Raw genomic sequence first — 13,239 nt, forward strand, 5'->3', positions numbered from 1 at the left:
TCTCCAGCTCTCCATTTCATTGCATCAACCACAGATAAGACCCTCACCAACTATCATTGGAACTATCTTCTTATTCTTAATTATTTAAGTAAAAATTTTTACTAGTAATACATATACCTGATGCAAATTTTTTTAAGGTATAAAAGGTTATAGAGTGAAAAGTAAACCTCCCTTCCATTGTTGTCTCCCAGACATCTAATTCTCTACTTCGGAGGCAGCCATTGTTACAAGTTTCTTTTGTCTTTCCAGAGGCTATACATCTACCACAGACACACACACACACCACACACACACACACACACACTTATTTTTTACACATGATAGCATACTATGTGCATTTTTCTCAACCTTTTTTTTTCACTAACAATATACTTTGGAGATAATTCCATATTTGTACCCTCAAAACTGATTCATTCTTTACAGTGGCATCATGTATGGATAGCTTAATTTATTTAGCATCCTCTATGGACATTTAAGAGTCTTTCCACTAAATACACATATGCATATATCTGCAGTATAAATTACTAAGTGAAATTTCTGGGTCCATGTACATGGATATTTTAAATATAAATAGACATTAATGTTTTGTGAAGGTCTGTTCATCCACCAGCTATGCATGAAAATGATTGCTTCTTGTACCGTCATCAGCTAAATCTATTACCAGACTTCTTGTTACTTTGCATTAGGATTGTAGAATGTTCATTACAACTATTTTAATAGCTCCCTCACTGGCCTCCCTACCTCCAGTTTTTGTAGTTCCCTGTGGTGTACAGTAGGACCTTGTTGTTTATCTATTTTATATATATTAGTTTATAATATAGTCCAAAACTCCTAATTTATCCCTCATCCAAAATTATATTCTTAAAGACAGTTCTAATCATGTTGCACTCAGCTCCTAAATCACCAGTTCTCAAGTTCTTTGTATCTGCACACCCTTACACGTTTAAAAACTTTTGAGATTTGTTTGCGTATATTCACCATATTTGAAATTAAAATTGACAAAGTTTTAAAATATATATTAGTTTTCTTAAAATGATAGCAATAAATCCATTGTGTGTTAATATAAATGACATATTTTATGAAAAATATGTTTATTTTTTGTTTTGGAAAAACAAAAAAAATAGTGAGAGTAGTGAAAGGTTTTACATTTTTGCAAACCTATTTCATATCTGGCTTAATAGAAAACATCTGGATTCTCCTATCTTCTGCATTTAGTCTATTACAATATGCTGTTTTGGTTGAAGTCTGTGAAAATAATCTGACTTCAAACAGATATAATATTGGAAAAAGAAGAAGTATTTTTAGAGCCTTCTGGGATGTAGATATTTTTCTTTGGTATTACCCCAATAATCAAAATACACATAGTAGTTTATTAAAGGTTAGTTTCAATGTGGAATCCGAAAGCATATCAATATGTTTTGTACTCTGCTACATTAAAATCCATTGTACGTTGAGTGGATGTTCCACTTATGAATAATTTTATAATACCATGCATTGGTCATTTGGAAAATTTTGGTTCACTATGTTATGTTAATCTTCCAAATGGTGACAAATTTCATTATAAAATATTCAAAATCTCATACATTGACATGAGTACCAATCTCACTATAAAAATTTCCAGGTATTGCAAAGCTCTCAAGGTCATGATGGCAGATACAAGTTTTCTAAAATCATAATTTCATGTGAAAACTTTATTATTAGCAACAAATACTGTCAGTTGTTTTCCTTGAAGTAATAGTCTCATTTCATTCAATTTCAAAAATATGTCTGCCAAATATGCAAGTCTGTACAATCATCATTTGTCACTCATTCTTTCAAGTAAAAATAACATTGCATGAAAAAAGCAGCTCCCAACTCAATCCCACAAGGATTTTTCCTTGAAATCAACCTCATGCTTTGATATGCAGCTAAAGTGCTGTATGCCTTCTTCATATTTCGCCACACAGAATGTTAAAAAGGTATGTACTCAAGAATCGAGATTTAATAAAATTAAAATTAATAATTTTACTGCGTCAGTAAGAACATTTGCTTTACTGTGATTATGTGATGGTATAGAATATAGATTCAGTTTGGGGCTGCTGTGCTATGCAACAGCAAATCAATCCACCATTGATTTGCAACACCAATGCAAATGTCAATAAAAAGGCAAATAACAGAATGTAAAATGTTGCAGCCACTATGCAAAATAGTGTGGTGGTTCCTCAAAAAATTAAAAGTAGAATTATCATATGAGATATCAACCCCACTTCTGGGTAAATGTCAGAAAGAATTGAAAGCAGGATCTCAAAGAGATTATTTACCTACTGATGCTCATAGCAGCATTATTCACAATACCTAAGAGGTGAAAGCAACCAAAATGTCCATCAATGAGTGAATGGATAAACAAAATGTGGTATATGCATACAATGAAATATTATTCAGCATTTAAAAGGAAGGAAATTCTGACACGTGCTACAACATGGATGAACTGTGAAGAAGTATGCTAAGTGACATAGGCCAGACACAAAAAGACAAATACTGTATGCTTCCCCTTATATAAGGTATCTAAAGTAGTCTAATTCATACAGACAGGAAGTAGAATGGTAGTTTTCAGGGGCTACTGGAAATAAGACATAGGAAGTTATTATTTAATGGATATAGAGTTTCAGTTTAGAAACACAAAAAATTTCTAGAGATAGATATGGTGATGTTAGCACAATAATATGAATGTACATAACATGATTGAATGGCACACTTAAAAATGATTAAGATGGTAAATTTTACACCACTTTTTTTAACATTTTTTATTGATTTATAATAATTTTACAATGTTGTGTCAAATTCCAGTGTACAGCCCAATTTTTCAATTATACCTGATTTATGCCACTTTTTAAATGCAAAATTTTTATTATCATTAAAATAGTTTTAACCTCATGGACCCTCTGAAAAAGGTCTCAGGGACTCCCAAGGACCACACCTTAAGAACTGTTGCTCTAAACCATCTGTTGGCTCCTGATTGCCTTCAGAATCAAGTCCACACTCTACATCATGGTCTTCAAGACCATTTGTGATCTAGCCTCATTTCCCTTCTCTGCCTCTACCTTCTCTTTTCTTCAACCACACAAACAGTTGCTATTCCCCAAACACAAAATGTACTTTCACACTTCTGTGGTTTTGCTCAAACAGCATTCTAGGGACCACCTTCTTATTTTATTTAAAATCCTACTCATCCTTTAGGGCCCAGTCCAAATATCTGTCCCCACCAAGTCAGGACAAAATTCCCTTTCATTTGTACTCTCTGGACATTTTGCTTGTACCTTTACCTTCTCATTTATTTCCTCTGTTTTATTTTGTAGTTGTTTACATATCTATCTTGCCATTAGGCTGTAAAAGTTCCAGAGTAAGAGTCTGTTCCCCTCACAGCATATTCAGCAAAATGCCTTCTTGGATGAACCTGGGCAGATTAGCTACCATCTTAACTTCAGTCTCATTTATAAAGTAAGGATAATGGTGCCCATCTGGCAAGTTCCTGCAAAGACTCAATAAGGTCATATCAATGGATGCCTAGCCTAGTGCCAGGCACATTGTAGGCCCTCAATAAATAGGAAGACCCTTTCTTCTCTCAGTATGTGTTGAATAAACAGATAAATCAACAGATTTGACAGGAAGCATTGTAAGGTTCCCAACAAGGGGATTTAGCAAAATGTTTGTGATCTTGATAATGGTTATTCATAAAAAATACTAAGATTATGAAGTCCTAACAGTTGCTGTTTGAACACCTGGAGCAAATCCTTTGTTTCAAGGGAAATCTAGTCTTCTCTCCACGGTCCTCTGACTTTCCTTATGCAGGTTTGGTCTCATGAGTGTTTTTAGGCTTCCCTGGAGAACCCAGGGCAGTCAAGGATCTTTTAGGTTGTTGCTGCAAGGCTCACAAAATCTATGGGATATTGAAAATTAAATGATATATTTTAAATATTCAAAATAAATAATTGTCTCACTCCAGGAAAATGTAAGAATGCAAGATTCTAAGATTCTTTCAAGTTCCAAAGTCTCTAAAGCACCAAATTTTATTTTATTTATATATGGTTTTGTTAAATTTTTTTTCCTCTCTCTCTCTTTTTTTTTTATGAGGGGGAGGTAATTGGGTTTATTTTTTATATTTTGAGGAAGTACTGTGGATTGAACCAAGGACCTCGTGCATGCTAAGCAGGCACACTACCACTTGAGCTATACCCTCCCCGCTAAAATTCCAAATTTTAAATGGAAGACAATATCCCCTCAAATTTGATGTTTTTTAAGAATTAGGGAGAAGTGACATACACATATTTAAGAATCAAAGAAATGTAAAATTCAATCAATTAATTAGCATAAGTAGAATGTGAAAAGAAGAAAAAATAAGGAAATACGTATACTTAACATGGGCTGTGTTATCATACTCCAGTTGAAGTTAATGAGTCATTGATTTAATAATTTTAAAGAGGGTTTGGTATTTCTGTGGTCATTTATACTTTCAGTAGATGTCTCCCTTCTTGGTCTGCATCTTGTAAGTTTTAAGAGAATTAAAGAATTAAAAATTTTTAAAGAAAAGTTTAAGAGAATTAAACTATATTATTACTGTTTGTGTGTTAGGAAGGAATTATGCACAATTGATATCTTATATACTTTTATGTTAAGAGAAATTGTCTCCATATTGAAAAGAGCCTACGAAGTACCCAGCACAAAGAATGAAAAGAGGCTCACCCTGAGACTTACATCCTTAAAATCTCAGATGACAAGCTATAAAAAGAGATTCCTGAAACTTTCCAGGGAGGGGATGACATTCTGAAATCAGAATGTTAACACTGGAAGCTAGAAGGCAATGGAGAAAGGCTTTCCAAATTCTGAAGGAAAAAAAATGGAGTATCAATCTACTTTTCTTTACTTCACCATACTATATTTTTAAAAATTTTTATTGAAGTGTGGTTGATTTACAATATTAGTTTCAGGTGTAAAGCAAAATGATTCAGTTATACATATACATACATATATATTTTTTCTTTTCAGATTCTTTTCCATTATATGTTATTACAAAAAAAAATTGAATATAGCTCCTATATAGTAGGTCCTTGTTGTTTATTTTATATATAGTAATGTGTGTCTGTTAATCCCCAACCCCTAATTTATCCCTTCCCACCCTTTCCCCTTTGGTAATCATAGTTTGTTTTCTATGTCTGTGAGTCTGTCTTTCGTTTGTAAATAGAATTTATATCTTTTTATTGATTCCCTATATAAGTGATATCATGTGATATTTGTCTTTCTCTGTCTGACTTACTTCACTCAATATGATAATTTCTAAGTCCACTCATGTTGCTGCAAATGGCATTATTTCATTCTTTTTTGTGGTTGTATATATATACCTTCTTTATCCGGTCATCTATTGATGGACATTTAGGTTGTTCCCATGTTTTGGCTATTGTAAATAGTGCTGTTATGAACCTTAGGGTGCATATGTCTTTTGAATTATAGTTTTCTCCAGATATATGCCCAGGAGTGGGATTGCTGGATCATATGATAAGTCTATTTTTAGTTTTTTAAGGAACTTCCATCCTGTCCTTCATAGTGGCTGCACCAATTTACATTCCCACCAACAGTGTAGGAGGGTTCCTTTTTCTCCATACTCTCTCCAGCATTTATTATTTGTAGACTTTTTAAAGATAGCCATTCTTATTGGTGTGAGGTGATACCTCATTGAAATTTTGATTTGTATTTCTCTAATAATTAGCAATACTGAGCTTCTTTTCATGTGCCTGTTGGCCATCTGGATGCCTTCTTTGGTACCTCACCATACTATTAAGTGTAAGGATGGAATGATGATATTTCCAATCTGTAAGAATTCAGTAGATTTTCCTTACATGCCCCCTTAATAGAGAAACTACTGGAGGATGTATTCCAGTAAAATAAGGAATAAACCTAAAAAAGGAATAAAATTAAATGGAGGAAACAGAAAACACAACACAGCAAAATGGTGAAAAAGAGTGCTATGGTAATAGCTTGTGGCAGATCTAGAAATCCAGCTCTTACTCCAGAACAGAGCAACAGTAAAAAGACTCTGGTACAGAGATGTCTGGAGAAAAAAAAGAAATTGATGAAATATCTGATATGTTTGACGAGTTGAAAAATAATATTGGTAGATATACGGCATGGAAGAAAGCTAATTTTATGAGTATTGAAAACAAAGCAAATGTGAAATTCAGGCAATAACTGTAGGAACAACAACAACAATAACAAAAGAACAAAAACTAAATTACAATCAGTATACCACATGGCATAGAAGTGAATAATGTTTATGAAATCATAGGAATGCAGAATAATGATTACTGTTTTAACCAACAATTGTGTTATTGGGAGAATGAAGAGAAGAAGTGAAAAAGGTAAGTTTAAGGAACTAAATCCTCACTTTCCGTAATAGGAAATCAGTAAATAATACCTGAAATAGAAAAATCAAGAAATAGCAGTGTGAGCAACAGACATGAAAGGAGATATCAGAAAAAAAATCACAGAGTGACAGTCTAGGGAGTGGAATTAGTGGTTGGGAACTGGTAAGAAAAGGTTTATTAGGTTTCATAAGCTAGCTCATACTAATATTTTAATTACATACATTAACACTTTTATATTAATTTTTAAAAATATAAATGATGCTGAAATAAATATATCTTTTTAAAATTTATCTTTAAAATTTTTTTTTGTGGGGGGAGGTAATTAGGTTTATTTATTTATTTATTTTTAGAGGCGATACCTCGGATTGAACCCTAAGCATGTGCTCTACCACTTGAGCTATACCCTCCCCCTGAAATAAATATATCTTTACACTAAATTTTGATTATGCCCTTAAAGTCAATTCTAAGAAATAGAATTTCAGGGTCAGGGGCATGAATATGTTCACAGCTTTTGATACTAGCTGCCAAATAACTCTCTAGCAATGCTAGGCTGATTTGTGCTCCCAACAACAGAGGGCTATCCTGGCCCTCCCACACAGGTTATCAGCAGTTTCAAATCCAATTTAACAGGTTTTTCTTATTTGCCTCCTGGGTCATTCCTGTGCCTTCTTTTAGAAACCAAGATTTTGAGCTGGGAAGTTTATTTGGTCAAAGAGAAGGCTGAACCAGCAATTCTACTCTGATTCTGCTACTGCCTGGCTAGGTGGTTTTGAACACATTTCTTCCTTTCTCTGGCTTCAGTTTTAGTATCTGTAAAGTGAAGAGCTTGGACCAGAACAGTGCTTCTCGAAATTTTTTCACTAAGACCCCTCCTTTGAACACCATGTTTTTATCTGCTGAACAAATTGCATCTACTAAGAAATTATTTAATCTCTTTCCTGGTGTATATTACTCAGACAAGGGGTGTGACAGTCAGTGAAAATTTCTGAATAGCAGGGAAGAGGCACCTCTTGCAACCTAAGTGAATTAATAAATTCAAGCCAAAAGAATTTTATTATTCAGCTTGCACAGCCTAGCTAAACCAAACACATAAACTGTGTTGGAATCTTCACGGGCCCCCTTTGCCTTTTTCAGATTCCCCAGGGTGAATGGGATGGAATAACTCTCTCAGATCCAATAATTCATTTTCTCTACCTATGCCTCCACCATCATCGGAGTGTAGTCTGGCAAGACTGCTCCCTCAGCTGAATCAGTTTAGCAACTAGCCTTGTGCATATTTGCTGGAGCACGCCTACAGGCAAAGACCTCTGGAGCAAAGATTAGCACTTTGCTCTATAAGGAAAGAAGGAAGGGAATAAGATTTATTGTCAAGTTAATGAAGCTTGAGGGGTGGGGTTATAGCTCAGTGGTAGAGCACATACTTAGCATACCTGAGGTCCTGGGTTCAATTCCCAATACTTCCATTAAAAAAAAAAGTTAATGAAACTTATGTTTCAGGGCCCCTCTCTTACAGGGGCCCCCGTGAGAGATGGAAGTTGCTGGGAGTTGTAGTCTGAGAGTTGAGGAGAGCAAGCAGCTTGCAATCAGGAGTCATTTCTGGAAAATTGCCTGAAGAGCTCAGAAAAGAGGGATCTGAAACTGAGTCTTCAATAATTCGTCTTGATTTCTTATTCTAAACAAATATTCACATTCATACTTAATATTGTGTTTATATTTGTGTGTGTGTGTTTTTCTTGGAGAGGGTCTTCAGAACTGTAGAAGCTCAGGTCCTACGAAACCTCCATCCACTGCTTTTATGGAAACACATCTGTCCCCAGCTGGATAATAGCTTGCGATCTGATTTCTTCCCGGGAAGCGGAAGAGAAATTGTTCTCTTGTTTCTCTATCTTTGACCAGCATATCCAGGCAGGTCCACTCCAAAACTGTAACATGGAACACACAGGTAACCAGCAACTCCTATGTAGTCCCAGATTATTACAGCTATCTCTCTGGAGACACGGAGAGTCCGAGTCCGTGTGAGTGACTGACCATTCAGATACTTTCTGTTTCTTCTTGATCATTGCTTTCAAATCTCCCTCCTCCCAACTTTTTTTTTTTTTTTTTTTGGCCATCTCTTCTAATACATTTCAAAAGCAATGTGTTGACTTGCCTATGCCTGGCATATTTGAAGGCGTGCAATAAATAATTGTTAAATGAACAATTTAGAAGAACAAATCCTAGTCTTTCTGGTTCTTAGTCTCTGACAAGCGTGTGAAAAAGCTATAAAACAACAGAAATATGGGCAGGCGCAGGAAGGAGGAGTGTTTATTCACTGAACTGGTGATTTGAAAACTTAGTGTGCTTTACAGAGCCTTATTTAAAACACCAATTCCAGGGCTGTGGGAAGGGATTCAGGAGGCCACATTTTGATTAACTGCCCTTGGTGATTCTGATGTAGGCCACTTCTTGAGAAACACCACAAAAGGCACCAGGTCTGGCTCAGTATAGAATTTAATCATCTCTTGCAACCACTCCTTATGTTGCTAATTCTGGTCTAAGATCTTTCTAGAGGTAGTTCCAGGGAAGATTTGACCCCTTGGGATTGTGGCAGTCTTTAATTTCTTTTCTTCAGGAAAATATTCACAGCTGCGATAGTGGAAACAATGCAGACTTGGAGACTCAGACCGATCAGGGTTCAAATTGTGACATCTCTCTGAGCCTCAATTTATCCATAAAATAGGGATAATATTGCTACTCATGATTTTTTTTTTGCTACTCATGATTAACGTGAGGATCAAACACACTGACTTACTTCAGTGTTGTACACAATGCTTAGTACGTACTAGTTTTCCAGTAAAAGATTGTTTTTATCTCATTCTTTTGCCTGAATGATATCAAGGATCAAGAGTTTCCACTGAGAACAACGAAATACTTGAAATTCTCCCATTTAGATATCCACCTCTTAGGCTTCAGCTTTTAATCCCTGTTAGAATGTAAATGACCCTGAAATTAGTAACTAGATGCCCCACTGTTATTTATAACTTAAAAGTGGTTCATGAATTGTTTCAAAAAAGCAAAAGGCAGAGGAAGGCTTGGGAGTTTCCATGAAGAGACAGGAAGGAGCAGAGGATGAGGGAGAGGGGAAGAGTGTAGGGGAAAACTGAAGGCACCTGGAAACAAACTTTTCCAACATTATAGTCTTACCTGGGGCTAGGGAGCCTGCTGTGAACAATGGCTTTCAGCTAATACTCCTAGTTGTCATGTGAAGAAAGGTTCAAAGAATGTCAGACACAAGAGAATTTTTTACCTCCTCTGCTTGTGAAAAGGATGTTCTTAGTGTAAAAGTCCTGAAAATTTTAATAGCTTTTCTAAGGGAAAGTTTTTCTTTGGGAAAATATCTTAATCCTCTCAAAGTAGAAGGTGAAACCCTATGGGAGTGACTGTGGCTGGATAAACCACTTCAAGCAAATTGAGGAGTTTGGTTTCACTCCTGAGAGGAAGAGGAGAAAAGAATGGGATAGGACAGAGAAATTTGGAAATGGCATAAGGTTGGAGACTATGTCGAGAGAAAATGGTTGCAATAAATTCCTTAGCAGTGTGGTAGCCAAATGACATTAGAAAAAGGAAGGTCTGGTGTTCACATAGAAATATTTGGTGGTCATGTAATGGGTAATGATGAATAGCCACTGAAGTGTTGGATTTTCCATATCCATCTTTTACCCTTAGGATGCTTGCATTCCAGCTTTGGCAGAGATTGTCTCCCCCAAATCCAGCCTCCCCTTCTTTAATCTTTATAGAGGTTTTAGCTGAGCACAGAGCTGCCTATTATGATACTACACTTCCCAGCCTCCCTTGCAGCTAGGTATGGCCAGGTGATTAGGCCAATGAAATATAAGCAGAATGAATGAAATGTGCAACTTCCAGGTGTGTCTTTGTTTTTTTTTTTTAATTTTTTTTGGTGTAGGGGAGGCAATTAGGTTTGTTTGTTTGTTTGTAATGGAGGAACTGGGGATAGAACCCAGGATCATGTGCATTCTAAGCATGTTCCCTACTACTGAGCTATACCCACCCCAAAAGGTGTGTCTTTAAAAAGAAAGCATAAGCATATATCATCCCATTCCCACTGGATGTGGATGCAATGGCAGGCTCCAAAGCACCCACCTTAGCCATGTAACCATGGAAGCTCCATTGTAGCCATGGTAGCCACTTGTTAAACAGAACTGTTAGATAGAAGGAATCTGGGTCTTCTGCCAATCTTGTGAAGCAAATTGCTGTATCAGCTCTGGACTGCTTTGTTTAGACCTTTTTGTGAGAAAGAAATTAATTTCTATCATGTTTTAATATTTTTTCTTTTTGTTATAGCAGCCAAACTTACATCTTTAACTAATATATGAAAATGCATTATGTTTGCTCTTAGGCAGAACTTTAAAAAGCATGTGAATTTTTTCATTATAAAAATAATATACCAATAAGTGATATGATGTGATGAGAATGGTACTCTATTTCTGTGTTGTTCTTCTCCCAAACTTATAACTCCAGTTTAATTAGGAGAAAAATAGCAAACAAATCCCAGTTGAGGGGCAGCTTACAAAACACCTGACCATCCTTCAAACTATCACAGTCATCAAAAACAAGGAAAGTGTGCATGAAAAAGTGCTCAATATCACTAATTATCAGAGAAATGCAAATCAAAACTACAAAGAGGTATCTATCACCTCACACCAGTCAGAATGGCCATCATTCAAAACTCCATGAATGATAAATGCTGGAAAGGGTGTGGAGAATAGGGAACCCTCCTACATTGCTGTTAGGAATGTAGTTTGGTGCAGCCATTATGGAAAACAGTATGGAGATTTCTCAAAAAAATTAAAATAGCCTTACCATATGATCCAGCAATCCCACTCTGGGTATATATCTAGCGAGAACTCTAATTTGAAAAGATACATGCAACTCAGTGTTCATAGCAGCACTATATACAACAGCTAAGACATGGAAGCAACCTAAATGTCCATCAACAGATTACTAGATAAAGAAATTGTGGCATATTTATACAGTGGAATACTACTAAGCCATAAAAAATAATGCCTTTGCAGCAATGGACCTAGAGATCCTTATTCTAAGTGAAGTAAGCCAGAAAGAGAAAGAAAATTACCATATGCTATCACTCCTATGTGGAATCAAAAAAAAAAAAAAAGGAAAAAAAAGGCCACTATGAACTCATTTACAGAACAGAAACAGACTCGCAGACATAGTAAACAATCATGTTTACTGGGGAAAGGGGGTAGGAAGGGATAAATTTGGGAGTTTGAGATTTATAAATGTTAGCTACTATATATAAAAATAGATTTTTAAAAAGTTTTATTCTGTATAGCACAGGGAACTATGTTCAATATCTTGTAATAATCTTTAATGAAAAAATAATAAAATGAATATATGTATGTATATGCATGACTGGGACATTGTGCTATACACCAGAAACTGATACATTGTAACTGACTGTACTTCAAAAAAAGAGTAAACACACACACAGACACACAAAACAAGGAAAGTCTGAGAAATTGTCACAACCAGGAGGAGTCTGAGTAGACATAATGACTAAATCTATAGGCAGCCCACCATATCCATGAATTTCACATCTACGGATTCTACCAACAGCAGGTTAAAAAAAAAATTACAGAAAGTTTGAAAAAGCAAAATTTGAATTTACTACACACCAGCAATTGTTTATATAATATTTACATTGTATTAGGTATTGTTAATGAACTATAGATGATTTAAAGTATACAGGAGGAGGTGTGTAGGTTTTATGCAAACACTATGCCATTTTATTATTTTTTATTTTTGGGGGGGAGGTAATTAGGTTTACTTATTTATTCACTTATCTTTTTTTTTTGGAGGAGGTACTAGGGATTGAACCCAGGACCTTGTGCATGCTAAGCATGTGCTCTACTACTTGAGCTATACCTTCCCTCACCCCTCTTTTAAATAAGGAACTTGAGCATCTTCAGATTTTGATATCCTCGGGGGTCCCGGAAACAATCCTCTGGATACCAAGGTATGACTGTATGTGGTATCCTGGATAGTTTCCTGGAACAGAAAAAGGAAATTAGATAAAAACTAATGTCCTTTTGATATGAAGTTAAAGCATAAGTAATACTTCATTTAAATAAGGTATGGACTTTCATTCATAACTATGATCATTACTGGTTCATTAATTCCGACAAAAGATGTTAATAGGGAAAATTGAATGTGGGATATATGGGAACTCTCTCCTATGTTTGCAACTTTAGTGTGATCTAAATCTACTCTAAACTTCAAAGTTTATTGGAAAAGTAATAAAAATAACATGCCTTAAAATGCAATTTAAAAAAAAAGCCTCATTTCAGAAAATTTGGAGTACAAATTGAAATTTTAAAAACCATCCCATTTTGCTGTATCTGTCTATGTGTGTGTTTTTAATGAAAACCACCATACTGTATATACAATTTTCTGTCTTGATTATTTTACTTAACATTTATCATTTGTATGCACATTCATTTCTAGCCCTTTAAGAGGGCCTACAAGCAATGACACTACAGAACACTGAATACGCTTGGAATAAGGAACCTTACCTTAGAGAAATGACTGATTACAGGGCTGGGAAAGAATGAGCCTGCAAATATTTTGTTGTGCCAGAAAGTAAGTAGTGCCTAAAGAATGATGGGACATGTCAAAAGTACATGAGACAACTTTAAGGGGCTCCCACGGGTCAATTCTAGAACAATTTGAAAATCAGCACTCATTGATTGGTCATTGGTGAGAATAATGAAAAATAAACCTGTGGAATAAAATAAGAAAGCACTTTTACCTGTTTACTCTTCCTATT

Source organism: Vicugna pacos, chromosome 13 (genome assembly GCF_048564905.1).
Source record: "Vicugna pacos chromosome 13, VicPac4, whole genome shotgun sequence".
Lineage (NCBI taxonomy): Eukaryota > Metazoa > Chordata > Mammalia > Artiodactyla > Camelidae > Vicugna > Vicugna pacos.